This window comes from Nymphaea colorata, chromosome 5 (assembly GCF_008831285.2).
Source record: "Nymphaea colorata isolate Beijing-Zhang1983 chromosome 5, ASM883128v2, whole genome shotgun sequence".
Taxonomy (NCBI): domain Eukaryota; kingdom Viridiplantae; phylum Streptophyta; class Magnoliopsida; order Nymphaeales; family Nymphaeaceae; genus Nymphaea; species Nymphaea colorata.
Window position 1 is genome coordinate 20,503,385 of NC_045142.1, and position 22,518 is coordinate 20,525,902.

Here is a 22,518-nt window from a genome sequence, read left to right on the forward strand (position 1 = left end):
AAATCTTGGATGTTCGTTCATACTTCATGCCGATTCAAGTTGGAAAAAGAAATAGTTGGAATTGGGAAGCACCATTTAGGCCATAGGGGCACATTCGTTCCATCACCCAAGAAAGGCACCATTCCCCTATCTCCAATAGTCAAACGGCAAGGTACGCATAATTCTTCTTATGTTTATGTGGAGTTATCGGCAGAGCGCCAAGTCGCTTTGTTGGAGGCCTCACATGCGAATGGAAGGAGTGCAAAGAAGCCATGAAAACCGCCACGGGGGAATGGCATGAATAGTCAGACGATCAAGGAGGAGGTGAGGCTGGCGCCTCAAAGCAAGATGCAGGGACGCGAGGGAACGAAGATCTGAGGCACCACTATTTGATATGACAGTTGGTGGCATTTTTCCCTTGGTGATTTGCAATAATGTTCCAAAAAGGGGCAAGTTCAACGTTGGGCATTCTCTTACCAATGGCAAGTCTATGAGAATAAGGGAAAAGCCTCATAAATGTCCGAAGGGTCCTTTGAGATCCGATTGCAAGGGTTTTGGGGGATATCAGACCATTGGGGATGAAATCTGAAAGAATCTTCACATAAACATGTCTCTCCGTCTAAAAATCTGATAGATTGAGAATAGAGAAGAAAGAGTAAAATAGTGAAAGAGAGGACGATGGAGGAAAGGAAGAACAGTCGGCCGAGCACAGCCCCGGTGTTCCTTAATCTTTCATTAAAACGTAACCCTAATTAGGTTACAACAGATTTGCACATAAAAATATAAAATATTACAAGGAAGCCATTGCTTAGTGACCTTAGGCGTGTGGCTATAAAGAGAATGGATCGGGTCTGAATAGACCCGATGCCCATACGCTAACAGCCCCCCTCAAGTTGTGCATTAGATTTGGTCATGCACAACTTGTTCTTCAAATCCCAAAAATGCTGCCCTGTGAGACATTTGGTAAAAAGATCAGCTATCTGTGCATGTGTGGATATATAAGTAGGCAAGATCTCGGCTTCTTCAACTTTTTGATGAATGAAGTGTTGATCAACCTCTATATGCTTGGTATGATTATGCAAAATGGGATTGAAAGCAATTTTTATTGCAGTCTGATTGTCACATAGTAATGATGATCGAGCAATAGCGAGATTGAGCTCTCAAAGTAAATGATGTAACCATGATGCTTCAGTCGTCCCTACAGCCATTGCTCTATACTCTGCCTTAGTGCTAGATCTAGCAACAACACGCTGCTTTTTACTACTCCAACAAATGAGATTAGAATCAAGGAAGAGACAGAAACCTGAAACTGCTCGTCGGTCATTCGTGCTATTTTGTGCAGATTTATTGGGTATGCAGATAACTACAAGGGTTATAGGTGTTACAACCCTAAAACTGGGCGTGTACATATTTAATGGCATGTTGTTTTTTATGAAAGCAGGTTACAGGATCCCAAGGCTCCTCTTGTGACACTCAAGGACAAAAATGAGGTTTATGATACTTGGCTACATGCTGAAATCTTAAGACAAGGAGCGGAAATGTTAACTGAGCACAAGGTGCAAGATGTTAATGAGCCCGAGACAATTGTAAGTAGTTCCTTGAACAACACTACTTCCTTGGACAGCATGCCTTCATCTTCTCAGCTCAGTGGTCCACCTATGCATAATCGGTTCTCAGACCTAGTGAATTCTAGGTGATCAGTTCCTACTGCAGCTCCACACAAATCACAATGCGTGCGACATCCTATTGATAGATGGGTGGGCTATAACAACTTTTCTTTGGATTTTCAGCTATTTATGACAGAAATCAGCAAAAAGGTGGAACCAAAATCTTATCTTCATGCGAGTAAGGAAAAATGTTGGGTTGAAGCTATGAATGAGGAAATGGCAGCCTTGCATGAATGTCAGACTTGGCAGATTGTCCCTCGTCCAGCTGATAAGAATGTTGTGCGATCCAAATGGGTTTATAAACTGAAATATAAGCCAGATGGTAGCTTTGATCGGCATAAACCACGACTTGTCATGCGCGGTTTCACTCAACAATATGTGGAAGATTATGATGAAACATTTAGTCCAGTCATCAAGATGGGAACAATCCTTGTGATTATTTCTCTTGAAGTCTCATATGGATGGCCTCTTTATCAGTTAGACGTCAAAAATGCCTTTCGTCATGGAATTCTTAAGGAAGAGGTATACATGGAGCAACCTCCCGGCTATACTACTCATGATCCTCAAAAATGGGTTTGCAAATTACACACGTCTTTATATGGGTTGAAGCAAGCTTCTAGATCATGGTTTGATCGTTTTTCTCATCATATACAACAAGTTGGTTTTCTCCGAAGCTCTCTCGATCATTCTTTGTTTATCTATCATACTGGAGAAGCTACCACCTGGTTACTTATCTATGTTGATGATATTTTTATAACTGGAAATTCTCCTTCACATATATCTTATGTTAATGGTATGTTGAAGCAAGAATTCAAGATGAAGGATCTAGGCGAACTACGATATTTTTTGGGTGTTGAACTTGACAGGACAAATGAAATTTAATTCTTACCCAGCACAAGTATACTATTGATGTTTTGGATAGGGCAGGTATGAGTAACTCCAAACCCATCACTACCCCCAGTGTTCTGAATACTAAATTGACTGCATCTGATGGAACTGCTGCATATTCCAATCCTACATTCTATCGCAGCATTGTTGGTATGTTACAATACCTTACTTTTGCTCGCTCAGACATAGTAAATCAAAGGTCACAGGACAAAAACCTGTCTCTGATACCATGAAAGAATCTTCACATAAACATGTCTCTCCGTCTGAAAATCTGATAGATTGAGAATAGAGAAGAAAGAGTAAAAGAGTGAAAGAGAGGACGATGGAGGAAAGGAAGAACAGTCGGCCAAGCACAGCCCCGGTGTTCCTTAATCTTTCATTAAAACGTAACCCTAATTAAGTTACAACAGATTTGTACATAAAAATATAAAATATTACAAGGAAGCCACCGCTTAGTGACCTTAGGCGTGTGGATATAAAGAGAATGGATCAGGTCTGAATAGCCTGGATATAAAGAAAATATAAAATTTTTTGAAAATGCTCCGTACCCGTACCCGCACCAGTACCCGTACCCATACCTATGTGACATAGCCTGGAAGGTATCCTTCTGCTGCAAACTTTTTTCTTTTCTTGAGATATCTCAAATTCCTTAGACAGTGCATAAAGTTTGTCGTCAAACATATTCAAAAAATACCTCTTTGGTCTCGATTTCTAAGGCAGCTCTCTTTGAGAGCTGACAGCTGCATCCTTCCAGTCCACCATGCTTAACTGTCGTGCACACTGTGAACCCTCTCTCATTCCATCTCAAGAGTCCCAGTCTGGTTGAAGGCTATAGAACCTGAGCAAGTATGAGGAAGGGAAAATAGACATACCTCAGATGGCCAACTTCATCTGCTGCTGCGCTCTTACTTTCACCAATTTTTGGATCATCGGTAGTTATTCTGCTGCCTACAGCTAAGTCTCCTAATTCTTGTTCTTTGTATCGAGAATCCTTGTTTGCTCCTTTCATTGGAAGGATGGGAATCGTCAAAGAGTCGACAAGCACTTTCGTTTCTCCCCCATTCCGCATCTCCTTGATTGCTCCATCTGCTACTGCCAACCTCACCACGACTATGGATTTGGGTGCAGAAAGTTTCTTCTTGTGTAGTAGACAGAGAACCTTATCAAGGAGATTTTCATTTTCTTCTTGTAACATATCAAGCTGCCATTTAAAAAATGACCATGTTACAACATGGAAAGATATTTTAACAACAATTAGGTTACATCATGAAGTGGAAATGCATGCGCACAGAGTAAACAAGAGAGAGGAGGGGTGTACCGGATGCGCTTGTTGGCTCTGATACCGCTCGGCTTTGATCCTCCCAATGTTCTTCCAATCAACGCTATCGAAACGTTGAAGGAGGCATGACCATGCTAAGCTTTAGTTATATGAGACAAATATGAGAGAGAGCAAGAAGAGAGAGAGACTGATGTTTCCATGCTTAGTTGATGAACTCCGCCGATCTCGTCGCATTTTGTTCTTTCGTTCTTCTTCTATATCAACAAGACCTGACGCAAAACTTCCACCGCGAGTGGAGGAAAAGCAAAAACAAGAACACCAAATTTTAGCGATTATGAGATGAAAAAAGATATCAGAGAGTCAGAGAGAGGATGCTCACCAATGGCGACGCCGAAAAGGTCTGGTGAACTCCGTCGATCTCTTTCTTTTTGTTCCTTCGTTCTTCTCCGATATCAGCAAAACCTGATGCAGAACTTCCGAGGCCGAGTGGATGAAAAGTACGAACAAGAATGCCAAATTTTAGCGATTATGAGATGAAAAAAGATAACAGAGAGTCAGAGAGAGGACGCTCACCAATGATGACGCTGAGAAAGAAAAGACCTGGTGCTCCGTCGATCTCTTTCTGATTCGGAACCTTCTATCGATCGAGAGAGAGAGAGAGAGGGGGACGTTAAAGAACTTTTGGTGCTCTGTCGATCTCTTTCTGATTTGGAACCTTCTATCGATCGAGAGAGAGAGAGAGAGAGGGGGACGTTAACGAACTTCCACTTCCCTCCAATACCTCCAACGATCTTGGTTTCCACTTAAGTTGGTGACGTTCGGTTAACAAAATTTTTTATTTTTGGACCCACTTTTTCAACATAATCTCAAATGTGACATCGTGACTACAAGCTAAACTGTAAAACAATGACAGAGACTAAAATTTTGAAAAAAAAGTTATGTTCTCACGCTTAAATGTGCTTTGCATCGAGTTGAGTGGTGCGTTATTGATGCCTCTTCAATCTAATTCATATGGGAAGAGGCATTGATGTTAAAAAGTGTAGCATAAAATCATTCAGATTCCAAAATAACTTTCAACTCAAAAAATAAGATAAGTATATATATATATATATGTTCTTGATACGATATAAGTCATTCCTGTCGTTTCTACATATATATATATATATATATAGAAACGAAAAGAATGACTTATATCGTATCAAAAACATATATATATATATATATATATAGTTATTCTTGCAAAATTTGTGCAAATGAAATTGTTTTAAATATGTTATGATACACACATATATACGTTTCAAACCATGGTGTACTGTTTTATTTTGGTCAAAGAAACTCAATTTGTGAAACCCAAACTAGCTTTTCCATGCAATCAATTGTAAATGAACAAAGAAAATCAGTTTGCGTTTTGGATTTGGAGTTCCAATAGGAACCTACGCCACATATAAACTAGGGGGTGTTTAAATGCATGGTATATAAGGTGGATTTTTTTTTTGGGTACGATGGAAGTAAAATTCCACTAACAGAACCAGATAACTATATACATACATACACACATATACATATATAAACAATCAAATACATGCAAATATATAATTTTGTTAGCATAAGTAGCTTATCCCCATCAAATGTAGATGGCAATAGCATGTCGGGAAGTGGGACTTGAATAGAGGGGGGGTCCCCATTCTCGGGATCAGATTCATCTGATCTACTTCTTGGGCACGAACCAGAGAGCTTCTCTTCTGTGGCTCAATTCCTCCTTCAATTGCTTCTTCTGGAACAGTTTCACTCGATAGTCATACTCCTGGAAATAGGCCTTCCTCTGTTCCTTGCTCAGCTTAGCTATCTGAGATTTTCCCAAAGGTTTGAATGGCAGAAGCTGATCATATTCTTCTTCGTCAGTATCAGCTTCAGGCAACTCTTCCTCCATCTCAAAGTACGCTTCCTCATGATCTGCAGAGGCAAGACTAGGATGGGATCTTGACTGCAACAATGAGGACAGCAGAAATGCAACCGGTACTGAACGATAACGATGACCACGGAACAAGAGTTTTGTGATGGCAGGATCTTGCGGTCTCAGTAGAGAATTTACTTCTGTTAATATCTTAGAAGAGTAGCATAACAGGAGCAACCGAGGCTGCCAACTCTGCCCATTGGGCAGCAACTGGTGGCCGCGTTGATTCCGTCTGCATGATGGGTGGTTCTCAACAAGCACCACCTGATTCATGAGACGCATATCTCCAGCTGCCTGCCGGATGGAATTCTGAACGGCTTGCGACCTATGTGAAACCAATGTTGCATAAGGAAGTGGAGAGCCGCTGGGACCTTCTGGTGGTGCAGAAGATGCATGAGTGAGAGCCACGGTGACATTGAACCATATGGATGTCCCAAGGTTAGAGGTGATCGACTCTAACAATGGAAGATTATTGGTGTCACGTGAACAGGTGTCCATCCGATCGACATAAAAGATAATATCTGGTCGGAATTTTTTCATGAATTTCTTCACCGACGAAAGAAATTTCCTGTTGGTACGCTGTTCCATAACTGAAGGTCTTAATCCTGGAGTATCAATCACTCGAAGTTTCACACCATCCACAATGCCAGTGGTCACTCGCACCATACTTGTAGCTGGCCGAAAGGCATCGGTTGGAACTTTGTCTTCACCAAATATAGAATTGATGGTTGCACTCTTGCCAACTCCAGTCCTTCCAATGACCAAAATAGTGCAGGAGAAGTCGATCTCCTCTTTGCCATCTTCTTCTAGCTTTTTTGCAGTTTGGAAAGCGGTGTCTAGGCTGAAGAGTCTTGTAGTTTTACTATTCCTCGTTCCTTCAGCAAGAGCTAACCTGTAAAGAACCTGAGCAACAGCCGACTCGTCGAGTGACTGTCCTAATCTGTAGACAAGGCACAAAAAATTCATCCTGATCATGTTTATCTTGTCATGAAGCTTCTTCTCGTCATCATCCATGTTGTCTGTTTCTGATTCTCTCATGGCTGAAGAAGCAAAATTACCCGCACTACTAATTCTGCGAGGTGCAGACAGACCTAATGCCGGAACTGATGAGTGATGATCCCAAACCGGCAGGGTTTTGAGAGGTGGATCTGGCATTAACATTGCTTGCGGCCTTCAACAGAGCAGTCAGGGTAGCTGAATCAAACAACACTTTATCATCATCACCATATTCTTCTTCTTCTTCACTATCTGCTGCCTCAATGATGTCAGATGCGGTAGACCCGTTCTCAGCAAATCTGACGTCAGAGTTTCTGGAGAACTTCACGAAATTCTCTAACTCCCTGACGAAATTCAAATCATCACTGTTGTCACCTGTAGCAATTGATCCATCATCAGCATCCAGCTCTTCCTTGTTTCTAAATTCGGAATCATTTGGCACCTGTGAACTAGTTCGGGGTGACTTGTTCACGACCAAGTTCTGCAATTACCCTGGTGCCACCAGCCACTTTGGTCTCTATTGATCCCAACTTCCCGCCATTATCCTCTACCTCCAGAGAGCTCGTGCCAAAAGAACCAACCCTGCCCACCATAAAAAAACTTCATCCCTAATGTTTCTTAATGAGGCACTGCCGTTCATCATCTCTGTGATTTTGAACATTGGTTGTCACTGCCAAATTATAAGTTAAAAACTTGACTATTTTAAATTGTCCTGATCCCAACTCAAAAGAACTGCTTAGAGAATTTTAAAATTTAAAGCTCATAACTGATGGTTGTCAGTCCAAGTTATTATTTGGACAATCTCATGAATAAGGATGTAATTGAGCCTGGATACGATTCTAGGATTTTGATTTTTTTTCCTGGTTTTCTGTTAGTACCAATTCATCCAGCGATGATTTTTTAAAGTACTTATTGAAACTAACCCGTTTAAATCCCTGGAAATTTATGTCATAAAAAGTAAACTATCTTTCACCAGCGTTTGAATTTTAGAAATTGGGTTTTGAATTTTTTCAACTGTTTAAATGAATTTAACGATGCTGCAAATTTATGCTTAAAAATTTAAAATTTCTCTATGTCTCACCTCTTTTCCGTGACCATTGTTCTTATTTCTCTGAAGATGGTCGAAGCTGACCTTCACTTAGAAAATACAGATTTCACACGCTGATAGCACGAGAAGTATATAGGAAAGCATGAGAGATGGTCTAATATATATATATATATATATATATCATGTTTAAACTTTTAAGGGTGAAGGGTGTTACAGGGCTTTCTGCAACAGATTTCGTGCATTAACATTTCGCACCAAAGGGTTCGAACAATATTTTTCCTACCAACATTTCATCTCCTAAACAATATGAATGCCCTTTTCATTTCCCCTTTTCTTCTATGACAATAAGGGACTCCTATCACATCAAACCAACGAACGTGCTTGATCTGTGAAGTAAACACACGTCGAGCTTCCACCATATACCAACTCTCATACTCACAATTCAAAGCCAAGAGATCTGAGACTCCTTGATAAAGATCAGATGTGCCCTAAGTTGAAGCTTATGAACCATGTTCAGATGCTCATAACCTAACAACCATTTTAATTTTTCATCTAGTGTCATTACAGTAGTATATTTACAGCACCAAGAATCTGCCTCACATGAACAATTTGATCAAATAAGGCAGCAATCAGCACAGTGCGTCCCGGCTGCCATTTCTTCATGTAGATGAGAGGCAGCCAACCACCAGTAATCGAGCCTTACAACCCAATCATTGCAACTAGATTCAATATGTATCACTAGCTTTGAGACTACTGCGCAGATTCCATGTCATCTAAAGCAAGGCATCCATCCATGCTGGGTGACTCGTTGACATAGATGGATGAACTGCAGAAGGAAGATTTTTGAAGGTTTACTGTTGTGGCCACCACCTCAGAACTGAGAAGTCCTTTGACATATTGGAAGCCAACCGTTTTGGCATGCGACACAAATATACATGCTGCATCAGTTACGATGGAGTAAATAGTGGAATAATTAAGACAAAAGTGAATGTCCACTTTACTCTGCCTTGTTTTAAGTTTTAACTAGGGAACCATGTGATCCTGATGTACAAAACAAGCGTTGAGCTTAACAGCATAGTTTTTTACTGGCAAGAATAAGCCTATCGCAAATTAGAGGAAAGAGAAACACAATGTAGCCTCTAGCATGCCACATCTTATTGAGAAATAGATCGGAAAATCAGTTCTTAGATCCCCAAAATCATGTTTCTCATATATGCTAGTTCTTAGATTTTTTTTTTCACATTTCCACGTCCGATTCAATCTCATCCATATTAATTACTTGTAATATTGGATTAGGACTCATCACTGTCATTTTTTAATATCAAATGGTATTCGTTCTTGTTGCTTACAAATAGCAGCTGACCCTTTGTTGTCGACAAGAAAGAGGAAGAGCGACCGACTTTCGTCCTCGCAGAGAGGAGGAAAGTGGGGGAGAAGGATAGGAGAAAGGGTTGAGAAGGGAACACGATCAGAGAAGGGAGTCATGGTTTCCACCAGGCGTAGCTCTTCATCGGCGAAGGTCTCTACGCCGTCGCCGGTGCCAAGCAGCAAGCATCTCAAGGTATTCGGATGAAGCAAAGCTTTCCCAAATCTTGTTCGTTATTGTTTACCCATACTTGTGTTTGTTGTCTACTGAAACCCAACGTCTGGGTTCTGTGTTTTTCTTGGGGGGTTGTTTTCCTTTGGGGTTTGAATTGGGGGAATCAGGCGGAGAACTCGCATCCAAAAGAGGTGCCCGCAGCACCCAGGGACGATGTGCTCAACTCGAAGGAATTGGCGTTGTCGTCTTCACGATACCAGCTCCCCTCTGATCCGGCGACTGGTTCTGTGGAAGATCCGGCACCGGCTGAAACCCCAGCTTCAGATCTAGATGCCTTCCGTCGACAAACCGGTCGTGATGCCACCTCCTTCACCAGGTTTGTATCCCGAGTTCTGCAAGTGCCACTTGGGGAGAACGATGATTGTGAAAACCTGCTTTCCTTAATCTTTTTCCATTTTGCTTACCCTGGGCTTGTAGGTTCTGCGCCGATGGAGGTGGAGAAATTGAAGACAGTGAGTGCCATCGACATGGAATAATAGGTCGAAGAAAAGGACGCCTAATTTGGAATCGTTGACTGCATGGGGAAGACTTATATCACAGTATCCGCAGGTATGTTCCCCGATCCACTTCCTCATTGCTGATCGAGTACATTGTCTTGTTGATTCTCCTGACTTCGGCTGTAGGTCATGTATAGGGAGGTTTTTACTGCCGCAATTTGGTCAGATTTCGGTTGTAGGCATCGGCTGTGTCGGTTGCATGTTGTTCTGATTCATTAACTAACATGGACTTGAGGTCCCTTCAGGGATTTCCGTGTTTATAAAGTATGGTGCCTTGATTTGAATTACGCTGTCATGCTCGTCAAGATCGTTAGTCTTGTATGCTGTTGCTCTGGATGGGAAATTTGGAAGTCTATGTCTGTTTCAGGCAAAGCAGTTTCCTCAGTTATCAGCTTAATAATTTTTTTCTCTGTACTGGATTCAAGAGTTTGAGATTTGCCTTGTCGCTTGGTCCTATTTCACAGTGTAGAAGGTAAACTCTAGGATTATCATTTGTCGTCAGTGTATGAAAATGAGTTCTCTAAGTGGTGTAGCTTGGTTCAGGCCTTTCACAGACCTCTCAAATAGGACGCAAGCCAACATATCCTGCAAATGAAGGGCAGCATAAGGTCATGATAAGGAGTAGGTAGATAACAGAAATGAAGTCAATTCCATTATGCCTCCATGTACGACGACATTGTGTTTGGATGTGTTTTGCTAATGTTGTATTAGTTTGTGGTCAAGAATATATTTTAAGTTCATTTATGGCATCTTTCCATGGTCAGCCAATTATATAAACGGATGAGGGCAAGTGAATCATTAGAAACCAGTGTCAGAGACAGTCTTTTATAGTTAATCTAAGAATGTGATTGCTTAGTAGTGTACATCTTCCCAATCAATTTTGTTATTTATATGAGGTTAAGGACCTAAGGTACTTGAGTAGAAAAGAGCATCCTCATTAGCCTATTGTGTTGAAACCTGGCATGTCAGAGGAACCCTGGAAACTGGATGCGACTTATTGTTGTGGTTGGTTCCGAGTATGTTGGAGAATGCTTTCAATATGTGAATTCTGACCAGTTAGTTACTTCATACATAGAAGCTCTCAAGGTAATTTATTGTTGTAAATTGCGCAAGCTGTTGGGAGTTGAGACTTGAGACAGTTCAATCACCTACAAAATTAGTATTGAGATGCACTAGTGGATAATGCATAAAGTGTTGCCACATTAGTGGGAAGGTTTTAGGATTTTTGACGTATAATGGTTTAAACTCCATTCCCTTGCTTTTATTGCATTATTTCATATTTAACCAATCTTCAAGTGGCCTAGTGGCTGGCACTTCAAGTCTTCTAATTAGTGTTGCGCTTCTTGGTCCGTCTGGTAGATATTTTCTCCCATATATCCAAAATGATATTGCCCTTTTTGCTTCTCTTAAATAACCTTGATGCTTGAGATGTGATGTTATCCAGCATATTGGCACATAACATTTTCTATTGCTGTTTGTTTTTTGTTTAAGGAGCCAACATGGTGACTCTGGTAGTTAAACAGAAATCTGAAGAAATGTAGAGAAAAGATAATCTCCACTGAGTTAGTACTAAAATACTGATTATACATATTGTGGAAAATAGAAAGAGAAAACAGAAAAGAGAATTCCCTCTGAAGGTCTGACATTGATTGAAACTCGGTCTGGGTCATCAAGTTGACCTGTTAAGTCACGAGTCGTAAATGGACAAGTCAAGTCCCCAGTCACTGAGTTTTAAAACATTGCGCGATATGTGTTTGTATATGTATATATGTACAATAAAAGAAAAACATGTGTTTATACATAATGGTATTTTGACTTTATTACGTTTGGCATTTTAATGTTGTGTTTCCATTCTTTTTGTTTTCTTTTGTTTTAGTTGACCAACTTTGAGTGATTCAAACCAACTAGTACAACTAGATTTTAGGGACTTGGCTAACTTTTGTGTGATATCATATTCTGAAGGTGAGATTTGGAGACATTTGTCTGCAGGATTAGATTAAAGTTATTGCTCCTTTAAAAGCTAGGAAATCAATTATGCCTCAGTCTGTTTATTCCCTTCTCTTTATGACGCTTCTACAGTGCACATTTCTTTTTGGGCTGTAGAAGTTGATTTAGAAATTAGAATTCCAGATTTATTACACACGGTGGAAGTATTAGTCAATTGTGTGTTGCTTTTTTAATGTAGACTGAAATTTTGCAAGTTTTATTTTTTCAGAATCCTCATTTGCTCATGTATGTTCCTGTTTTCACGGTTTGTCAAAGTCGTAGAAGCAACTTGTACTTGAAGGATTCATCTGTGAGTTCAGTTCTTTGTCGACTGAAGTTTGTGCAGGTAATCTTAAAATTTATCTTAAACTTATTTGTGACATTATTTGCAAGATAGCATATATTTATCTTGTTTTCTGCAAATACTACCTTAAACTTGTGACTGGCATGTGCTCTCTGGAATCATTATTGGTGATGGGAACAGCGGGAGGAAGGATGCACAGTATATTGGAAAATGCAGGAGCTAAAGGATCCATTGAAGTCAACGGAAAGCCTGTCAAAAAGAACTCAGATGTCATCCTTCGGGCTGGGGATGAGCTGGTGTTTAGTTCATCTGGCAACCATTCTTATGTATCCTTTACTTGCTACTGGAACACACTGTTGCGTACTAAACTTAAGATTTGGTTCTATGGGACTTCATGGTGCTCTCTGCCTCTCTCTATCATTAACTTGGTACTGGACATGTGTCTCTGTCTAACAAACTAGTCATAGTGGCAGAACATTTTGCATATCTTATCAAAATTTTATTTTGTTTTTCTTTTCGACAGACATCTGTTTATTGATACAAATACATGTGTATGCAGTATGCACAAAATAGTCTGATATCTGGGTCATAATTTTATGTAGTTAGCTCTGAAGTAGCTGAATTCTAAGGTTCTTTCTTCTAGGCCGCTGCATTATATGATATGGAGGCGTATCGTACGATGCATGTCATATAAGTTGGCAACTTGGCTGAATATATATCATACACATTTTTCATGTGTGTCTTATATGTTTTGACCATATCTTGCCTTGTCTTATGATACGGTGCAATTTTTAAAAAAGGGGCACGATGCACCTTTTGATTGATTTTCTTTTTTAAACTGCCCCTTCTCCTCCATTTCTGACACATTTGAGAGCTTTGGGAGAGAGTTTTGCTGGTTTTGGAGAGAAATTGCCAAATAAATCATCAATTTGAGGGAGAAAGTGTCATTTTAGAGGAAGATTTGCTCGTGGGAAACCCGTTCATGTTTGGAAAAATAAGTCTTATGTGTTTTTTCTTATACAAAAGATATACGATCTCTCGATTTCAAGGTTTATATATATTTCTATTGTTTTCTAAAGTTTACCATAAGTTTCTGTTTGTTTTATGAGATATTTTTTTTATCTTTTAATGTGTTGTTACCATATTGTGGCTTATGAATGATGAATCGTGTATGTTCATTTATGTGTGTGATGAGTGTTTTATATAGAACAAATATTCATAGTTTTCTGAAATTTTTTCTGGTTTTTTTTTGGTGAGTTAAAAAATATTTTATGATACACTATGGTATGTCATGACTTATGATATGGTGTATAGGTTATCTCAACCGATATGCGTTACAATAAGCCTTTACAGTTTACAACATTGCTTTTAGGCATTCTTTGCATCCTTGCTCCATGGTATTCCTTAAAATGCGTTTAGATTTTCCAGCAGCTTACAGTTGAGAGTCCTACTGCTGCATCTTCTGTAGGTATTGCAGAGGCTCACAGTGCCCCTTTAAAATGAGGTTCAAGTTGAAGCAAGATCTCGTGATCCATCTGCTGTGGCAGGGGCATCAATATTGGCGTCTCTATCAAACCTTGGGAATGATCTGTCACTTCTTCCTCCACCTTCCCAAAGCAATGAGGATGCCCAACAAGCAATAGGGAGACCAGTATTATCTACTGCCTTTGAATTACCAGACGATTCTGTTCCCATGCTTGATATCAATACCTGCACCAGGAAAGGCAGTGCTGATCAAAATTCTGGAACTGATGTGCCACTAGATGATAATGCACCCGCACCAGCTGAACAAACATCCAGAGTAGATCTTAATGTTGGCAACATTGATCGTGGTATGAATGCAGATAATGGCAGATGGAACTTTAAGTCCATTTCACATAAAAAATTTATGCGTATGCTGAAGGATACAGTTGACATTGATGCAAGTGGGTCCCTTTTCAAACAATTACTTGAAGATAGAAAGGAGATGTTTAAGGATTCTGATTCATCAACGCTTTTGCCAATGTCTGCTAAATGTCAAGCTTTTAAGGACAACATGCGCGAGGGAATTCTGGATGGTCAAAACACTCAAGTGTCATTTGACAACTTCCCTTATTATATGAGGTATCATATTCTATCCATTCGGTTTCTGCAAAAATTCCTTTGTTTTTTGTGACTTTAGACTAGCTTTTGTCTCATGATGTGAGATGTGTCCATATCTTGTTTTGTTACATATTATAATTGGTTTATTCTTTTGGATTTCATATATCAAAATGTGAGATGAGAATCTGTTATGTCTAAGTCACCATATGCCAAGCTAATCTCTCTATTATATAGTCTCTAGAATTACATGCATACAATGTTATTGCTTATATATAATCGAAGTAGAATAGGGACAAGAAAAAGAACATTTCTGTCATGGATCCAACATTGTAAAAAGCATGGCAGAATCAATCTCCAGTATCCTTCCCCAAATTGGGCATCTGGTTGCACCTTGGTATCTAGTATTTACATATCGACTTTACTTGATACCAAAATGGACCTGAAATTGTATGAGATTGTTTCTTTTGCATGACCAAAATGGACCTGAAATTACAAAATTTAGGAAGTTAAGGAAGTTTGTATTTTGCATATTAGAGTGTGGTGCTTGAGATGAAGAGAAAAAGTTAAGGTCGAATTGGTACTGTAGAGATAAAGCTAAGGAAACTGTACTATAAACTATAAGCTGAAGACAAAATATTAATGAAATTGTACAATTCTATACTAGTCTTCGTATCTATCTGGATAACAGCAATTGAACATTATCTTGCCCATGTTTCCGAGAAAGTAGCATCATAATTCTTAATTTTGCAAACATGTTTAGCGTTTCTTGTAGTTGCTTGTTATGATAAGCAGTAATATTATATGCTTATATGTATTGATTTATCAAAACTTTGAGCTACAGTTTGATAATCCTTGTTTTGTTTAGGGAAAACACACAAAATGCGTTGATTTGTCCTATCTACATACATTTGAAGCGCAAGGAGTTTGCCAAGTTTACCACAGATCTTCCTACTGTTAGTGCAAGAATTTTGTTATCAGGTCCTTCAGGTACTCTTCTTGGAAATTTGTGGGTGTTAAGTGGAGGTTAGTTTTATCTACAAATGCTGTTACCATATGCTGTCATTTCTCTTTTAGGTTCAGACATATATCAGGAGACATTGGCAAAAGCACTTGCCAACTTTTTTGGTTCCAAATTGCTTATAGTAGATGCAAACTCATTACCGAATGTAAGTGCATGATTGTGTTTGCACATGTTTGTCTTGATTTTTTTTTTTCAATTTATTTTTCCTTCTTTAATTTCTTTAGAACTTTATTTCGGTTAGGGGCTGTCAGCAAAGGATTCAGATGTTAACAAGGATGGTGTAAGAGTTGAGAAGTTATCCGGTTCTGTTAAACATCGTTCTTCACATTCAGATGCTGTGCAGCAGAAGAAGCCAACTTCTAGTGTTGAAGCAGATATTGTTTGCTCTTCTGCCATTAACTAGAAATCCCCACCGAAACAGGAGGCTTCAACTGCATCATCCAAAACCTAGTCCAGCTCAGTTGGCTAGCCCCAACGACTCCTTTTGGAGCAATCGGACCTAGTCCAACTGCTAGTTCTCTTCTATCTTCTATTTTTTCTTTTTTTATTCCTTTGTTCTTCGTTGTGTATGTACTGCTGTTGTTTTTGCCATTGTTAGGAAGTCGTTTTCTACAGCTTTTGGTAGGACTCAATAATATTTTTCGTTCTCTATTTTTTTGGGCTTTTCATGGAGTTTCACTGTATATATTATATGTGACTATTGTCAGTCACATTTTCATGGTGTCAGAGCTCCGGTTTGGGCTTTGATTTGCTGATTGTGAGTAACCTTTTTGTTGGTTCATAAATACATTGTTCACCAACTATTTAGTGAAATTACTGAAGCCTTAAGGAATGGTTGCTGCTGCCCTTGCATGGAGACTAATACCGTGCTGATTTTGCTGACTGCACACCTTTTGAAGCCAGTTGGTGAGATGACATTTATGGGAACTCATTACCCATCAACCAACCTTTTGTCTAGAAGACCATACTTTGACTAGAGAGCTGATGAAGTTCGTTGCTCTACCTAACAGGCCCATCTAGTTTGATAAATACTCCTCTCTTTAGATAGAGGAGAGTTCCTACTTCTGGTAACATACCATTTGATGTCAAGGACTTTTTTTGAAAGAGGAAATTTTTAATTTTGATTAAAAGAATTTTAAAAGGGTCTTCTCACACAAATGATATGCCTTAATTTTATTCTTATTTCCTCTCTAAGTAAAAGGAAAATGTTTCAAAGTTTTGTTGTCAATCACTAGAAGAGCAAGTCTAGAAAAATCCTAGATATGAATGGTGAGGAAAAATTCTATGAAGCTGAGAAAGTCAAAACTAGGAAAGGTTATTGACTCTACCGATCAAGAGTCTACAAGGATTTAGCAGGAAAATATCCTAAGAGAGGCCATAATGCCATTTAAAATCTTGGCAGGTAGCAAAATCAGAGTTGAGAGATGGGCTCGGGGCTTGTGTAGTCGTTCCTCTGGGTCAGTAATCGAGAGTACCGGGTAGGCATAAAGGTGATTTATGTTTATGCTGCGAAGATGATGACTTATGAACTTTTGGCATATTGAAAACCTGCAAGGTGAAACGGGTTGGATACGTGACAAAGCTACACATAACCACCAAAGTGGTGGAGCTCTGTAGTAGCCTCTGGGATGGTGAGGTATTCCCTCAGAGGTAAAGGTCGGCCTAAAAAAAAAAAAATCAAAAGCAAGAAAAAAAGGCAAAAATCCGCTACAAAAAAATAAAAAGATAAAAAGATAAAAAGAAAAAAAGGTGTCTGCCAAAAGATGAATGCTGAACTCATAGGAATTAAATGTGACAATCTTTTGTGGATGTGCAATTATTAGGTCAATATCTGCTCATATTTTTTGACTTCTAAGACGTCGAGGATGATTCCTGTATGTTCATATTTTGGAACTTTAAAGACATCCCTTCTAGAGATTCAACAACATTAATGCCAAATGAATCCTGATGCTTGTATGGTATTGAGGATAAATGAAGGGCATATCATTTGCACAACACGAGCACTAAAGCCTATGATTTAAATTGATGATTTATAAGCTATTTCAAAGTAAAAAACTTGACATCTCTTGTTATGTTTTCTGGCTTCTTAGGCGATCTCCCAACCCCTTTTTGTTCTTGAATGATGTTGTCATTTTCATTACCAAACTGGTTGTCCGTTCACATAATGGATGAAGCCTCTCAAACATATCCACTGATTTTCAAATGCTCGTGCCATCTCATAATGCTAGACCTGGAATGGGAGATGTCCAAGGCGCTCGTGCCATCTCATAATGCTAGACCTGTCCTCCACGCCCGTCAACTGTCTGCTAGTGGCGGAGATGAGAGCAGAAGCAACCTGTACAGGTAGTCTGTAGAGGCCATCAATAACCGAACAAATCCCAATCTTCTTCCCCGTCACCAAGTCCTGCAGGGTACAATGATGAGCAAAGAAAATTAGATTACAATTGAGTTCTTTGGTGATACTACTGATAGATAACAGATTCACAGGAATATTGGGAACATGAAGAGCATTATGCAGAAGATATTTATTTAATAAGGACAAACTCTCTTTTCCAGCCACAGAGATCGAGGACCCATCAGCCATAGATACGCATTGCTGCCCTGAAGACAATTTGTACTCATGAAACATCTTAGGGTTTCCTATCATATGATGAATAGCTCCACTGTCAACTACCCAATCACCAAGTAAGGGATTACCTTGATCACTTGTGGCAACAAGAGCTTGGGCTAACTGAGCTCCGTCACACATGGAGGCTTCCTCCTTAGAAGTAGATAACTGGCTGATATAAGCTTGTAATTCCTTGATTTGGTCAGAGGAAAGCTTCGGTTTTTCAACACTGGGAGAGCTCGTATTAGGCACAGGAGGACCCCGCCTACCAGAGGGAGGACGACCACGGGTAAGCCTCTTCTCAGGATGAAGATCCCAACAAAAAATCAACGGAGTGTCCCAACTTGTTACAGTGACTGCAACGTCGAATAGGACGCTGCCCAGTCCCTGGAGCACGGCTAACAAAAGCAGAGGGTGAACTACCATGACTAGAGTCAATATGCATCACTTGACGGCATTGTTCCTCAGATTCCACCTGGGCATACACCTCCTCAATTCCAGGGGTCTCATCGCAGTTGAGAATTTGACTCCTAATGGATTCAAACTCATCACGCAGACCTCCGAGAAAAATAAAAGTGCGGTCCATCCATTCTTTCTGCCAGTACAGTTCATGATCAGAACCACAAATCCAGTCATCATTTACATGATAGTCCAGTTCCTCCCACTTAGTCTTCAGGGCTGTGTAGAAGGATGCCACAGACAAGTCACCCTGTTTAAGAGAATAAATGGTGCGTTTAATTTGGTATGTACGCTGGATTCTCATTTTACGGCCATACATCCTCGCAAGCACAGTCCACATGTCACATGAGGTCGACTTTCGCAAAAGAAGGGGCTGAATATCAGCAGAAACAAATCTAATAATCCAAACCTTAACTTGACTATCTTCCAACGCCCAAGTCGCCCATCCAGGATCAGTTTTACTAGGCGCAGGTTTCTCTCCAGTGATATAGGGCAGACGACCATGACTAGTGATCCCAATTTCAAGCGCAGCAGACCAAAAGGATAATTGTCTTTGTTCAGCCGAATAGAGGTGACTTGAACAGGCAAATTTTCACTCTTGGTATTGCTGCCCGTGTCAAAGGTAACATCGGTCTTGGAGGTCATCTCTTCTGTCATAACGACCATAAAAAATCCAACAGTCAGAGAATACCAGAAGAAACGAGGAGGAGGACCCGAGCGCTGTACTTTGCCTAAAAAGGAGGACGGGCAGCGACAGCGGCGTCGGACGACATCAGGCAGCGTCGGACGGCAAGCAGCGTCGAGCGGCGCACTCCAGGCAACGGCGGGCGGTGGTGGGACGGCTTGCTGCGATGGCGGTAGGACTAAGGGCGACATCGGAGATAGAACTTCAGCAAGGTCAGACTTAGGGTTCCAAAAAAAAACCCTAAATCACACACGAACGAAGAGGCCAAACAGCACGATTTTGGCTCTGATACAATGTAGAAACACGCAGCAGAAGAATAGAAGAAAAAACAAACAGAGGATTTACGTGGAAAACCTCGAAACGAGGTAAAAAACCACAGGGAAGCTCTAACCTAGGAGCAAAACCGCAACCCTAGGAGAGAGAAACTTAATTCACTTAATCAACAATTATAATAAGTGATTATAATAAAAAAGGGAGGAAGAGAGACCTGCCTAGGGAACCGAGCCCATCCGTTCCCGTGCCCATGGGTACCGGGTCCATATCCGGACCCGGTTCCCTAATACACGGTATTCTAACACAAATGATGGACAAGTTCACGGAGGCGATGGAAAGGAAGTTCGGGAAGATCGAGCAGCCTCGAGAATCCATGGATAAGAGATTGGGAATAATAATGGCACAGCAAAAGACTTTCAAAGACCTGCTAGAACAATTGCTTAACAACTTAGATGGTAAGGTGATCAGAACTGAGAACATTCTAGAGTTGTTATACAAGGATGGAGAACAAATAGCAAAGGTAGTGTCCGCCTCTCAAGACGAAGAGACAGTTAAGGTCTGTCATCAACTCGTTTTTTATGGTAGCAACAATAATTTCCCTTGCGTTGAGGTCATGAAGCAAGAGATTGCAGGAAGTGAAGAGAACCTACAAGAAAATGGCCATACAATCGTTAATGTTGATGAAAAAGGAATGAGCCAGATTTTATGAAATCTTGGATGTTCATTCATACTTCATGTCGATTCAAGTTGGAAATAGAAATAGTTGGAATTGGGAAGCACCATTTAGGCCATGGGGGCACATTCGTTCGATCACCCAAGAAAGGCACCATTGCCTTATCACCAATAGTCAAACGGCAAGGTACACATAATTCTTCTTATGTTTATGTGGAGTTATCGGCAGAGCGCTAAGTCGTTTTGCTGGAGGCCTCACATGCGAATGGAAGGAGTGCAAAGCAGCCATGGAACCCGCCGTGGGGGAGAGACATGAATAGTCAGGTGATCAAGGAGGAGACGAGGCTGGCGACTCAAAGCAAGATGTAGGGACGGGAGGGAACGAAGATAATAACAGGCACCACTATTTGATATTACAGTTTGTGACCTTTTTCCCTTGGTGAATTGCAATCATGTTCCTAAAAGGGGCAAGTTCAACGTTGGGCATTCTCTTACCAATGGTAAGTCTATGAGAATAAGGGAAAAGGCTCATAAAATTCCGAAGGGTCCTTCGAGATACGATGGCAAGGGTTTTGAGGGATATCAGACCATTGGGGATGAAATCATAGGCCGATTACAAGGAGAGGGGGAGAGGTTACATACCAGTGCCCCAGTTCTTGGAGCCAGAAATTGTCACTCCCAACCTTGACTGGGTTACAAGTTTGACTACTTGGAGGAGAAGGATAAAATCATGGTTGGTATGGGAGTTCCTTACTCAAAAATTGATAGGGAGAAGGTCCTAGTGGCCTGCAAGAGGGTACAAGGAGAGCACACCTTCGATGGTAAAGAATGCATATATACTGATATGGAGGGCCACTCTTAAGCTGTGGTGAACCAGGCAGCGGGCTTAGAACAGTTCATAAATTCCGACATTACCTCTGAAGTTTGGGTCAATTAGTAAATGCCCCAAATTGGTAAGTGAAAATGTTGATTTGCACGTGCTGAAACACCAAGGAAACCCATCATCGATTTACACGTACTAAAGCAGAGGAATCATTTCTGTCTTTGAGAAAGAAAGGTTAGTTCAAATCCTTGTTAAATATAGAAACTGCTTTAGTTTTTATTGTGCCATATATGAACAATGATTTTGAAGTAAAGCTTGTGGAAAGTTCAATATTCAGCTATAGACAAGCTTGGCCATGATTGTACACATTCTACTTAGGGGAAGGATATGCTCTAGAAAAACATTTTTCCTTGTTGGTAACAATGATCAGTAATCACATATTGGAACCATGATACACCAATGTCGGACATTTCTCTTGAATTTCTGTGCAAGAGACTGCTTTCATTAAAGAGAAACCTATGTGTTTCCTCATTGATTTTAATGATCATTAATCACTTATGGGAAGCTTGAGAGATCGTTTCCCCTCATTTCTCATGAATTTCTGTGCAATGTTTAGCTTTCTTACAGACAAAAAGCACATTGTATCTCATAAAACCCCAATCACATACAGAAACCTTGAGAGTGCATTTTCTAACTTTTCGTGTGTACTCCTCAAGACATTGTTGTGTAATGCAAACTTCGTATCACTGTCTCTCTCTCTCACTCTATCAATGGAAAGTTGTAGACTGCTTTGATTGGACACTGATGTATGTATTTATGAATCCATGATGCAATTCCTTTCATTTATGCAATTGTCTAGACATGTCATAATAGGTCTCCAGTCGTAAACTGAGTGTAAAATTTTTGTCAAAGCTTTATAAAAGGTGTTTTGTTTGCTAGATTCCCATTCATGTTCGTTCATTAATGATAATATTTGTCTATTATCTTGTTTTATCAATTTTATATTATTGTCTGATAGAATGCTGATACTAGTTTAGCCTTGCTCTCTCAAAAGTAGAGATATTTGGCGTTTGATGTCATTGGTTTGATGACTACCATGGTAATTGTATCACATTTTAATCTGCTCTTCTACACTTAGTGAATTGGTACATTGTCTTTTCAGTATGGGTTGCAAGCAAACAGCATGTCCAACACAGGTGAGTAGATTTGTTATCCATGATGCCAAGCCTTTAAAGCTAATGAAGGGTAATACTGACATCATGTTAAGCATGAATATACATCTCATACTTGCTAAGGTCATTCAAATCATACTCATACAATGAGACAGTCAAGAATGTTGAAGAAGGGGAAAGATGGTAACATACTGAAAATTCATACGACCACAAAATTTTGATCAATTGAAGGCAATTCGATGGAGTAGATGCAAATGATTGGAAAAAGTAGACCATAGGCGTAAGAGATCATGTTGACCAATGGATATCATTTGAATGATTTTAAGTGGTTAAGTGTTGTTAGAAAAGCCTTGTATGAGAGAGAGAGAGTGTGTGTGTGTGTGCATATATATATATATATATATATATATATATATATATATATATATATATATATATATATATATATATATAAATAAATAAATATACGTATACATATATATACATATATAGTAAATAAATAAATATATGGGCAGTCGTTGGCCG

General features: G+C 39.8%; 1 pseudogene; it reads right to left on the reverse strand.

Moving 5' to 3' along the window:
* Positions 1–3,363: 3,363 nt before the first annotated feature.
* LOC116255239 (translocase of chloroplast 159, chloroplastic-like) lies at positions 3,364–9,296 on the reverse strand (annotated as a pseudogene).
* Positions 9,297–22,518: the final 13,222 nt, after the last annotated feature.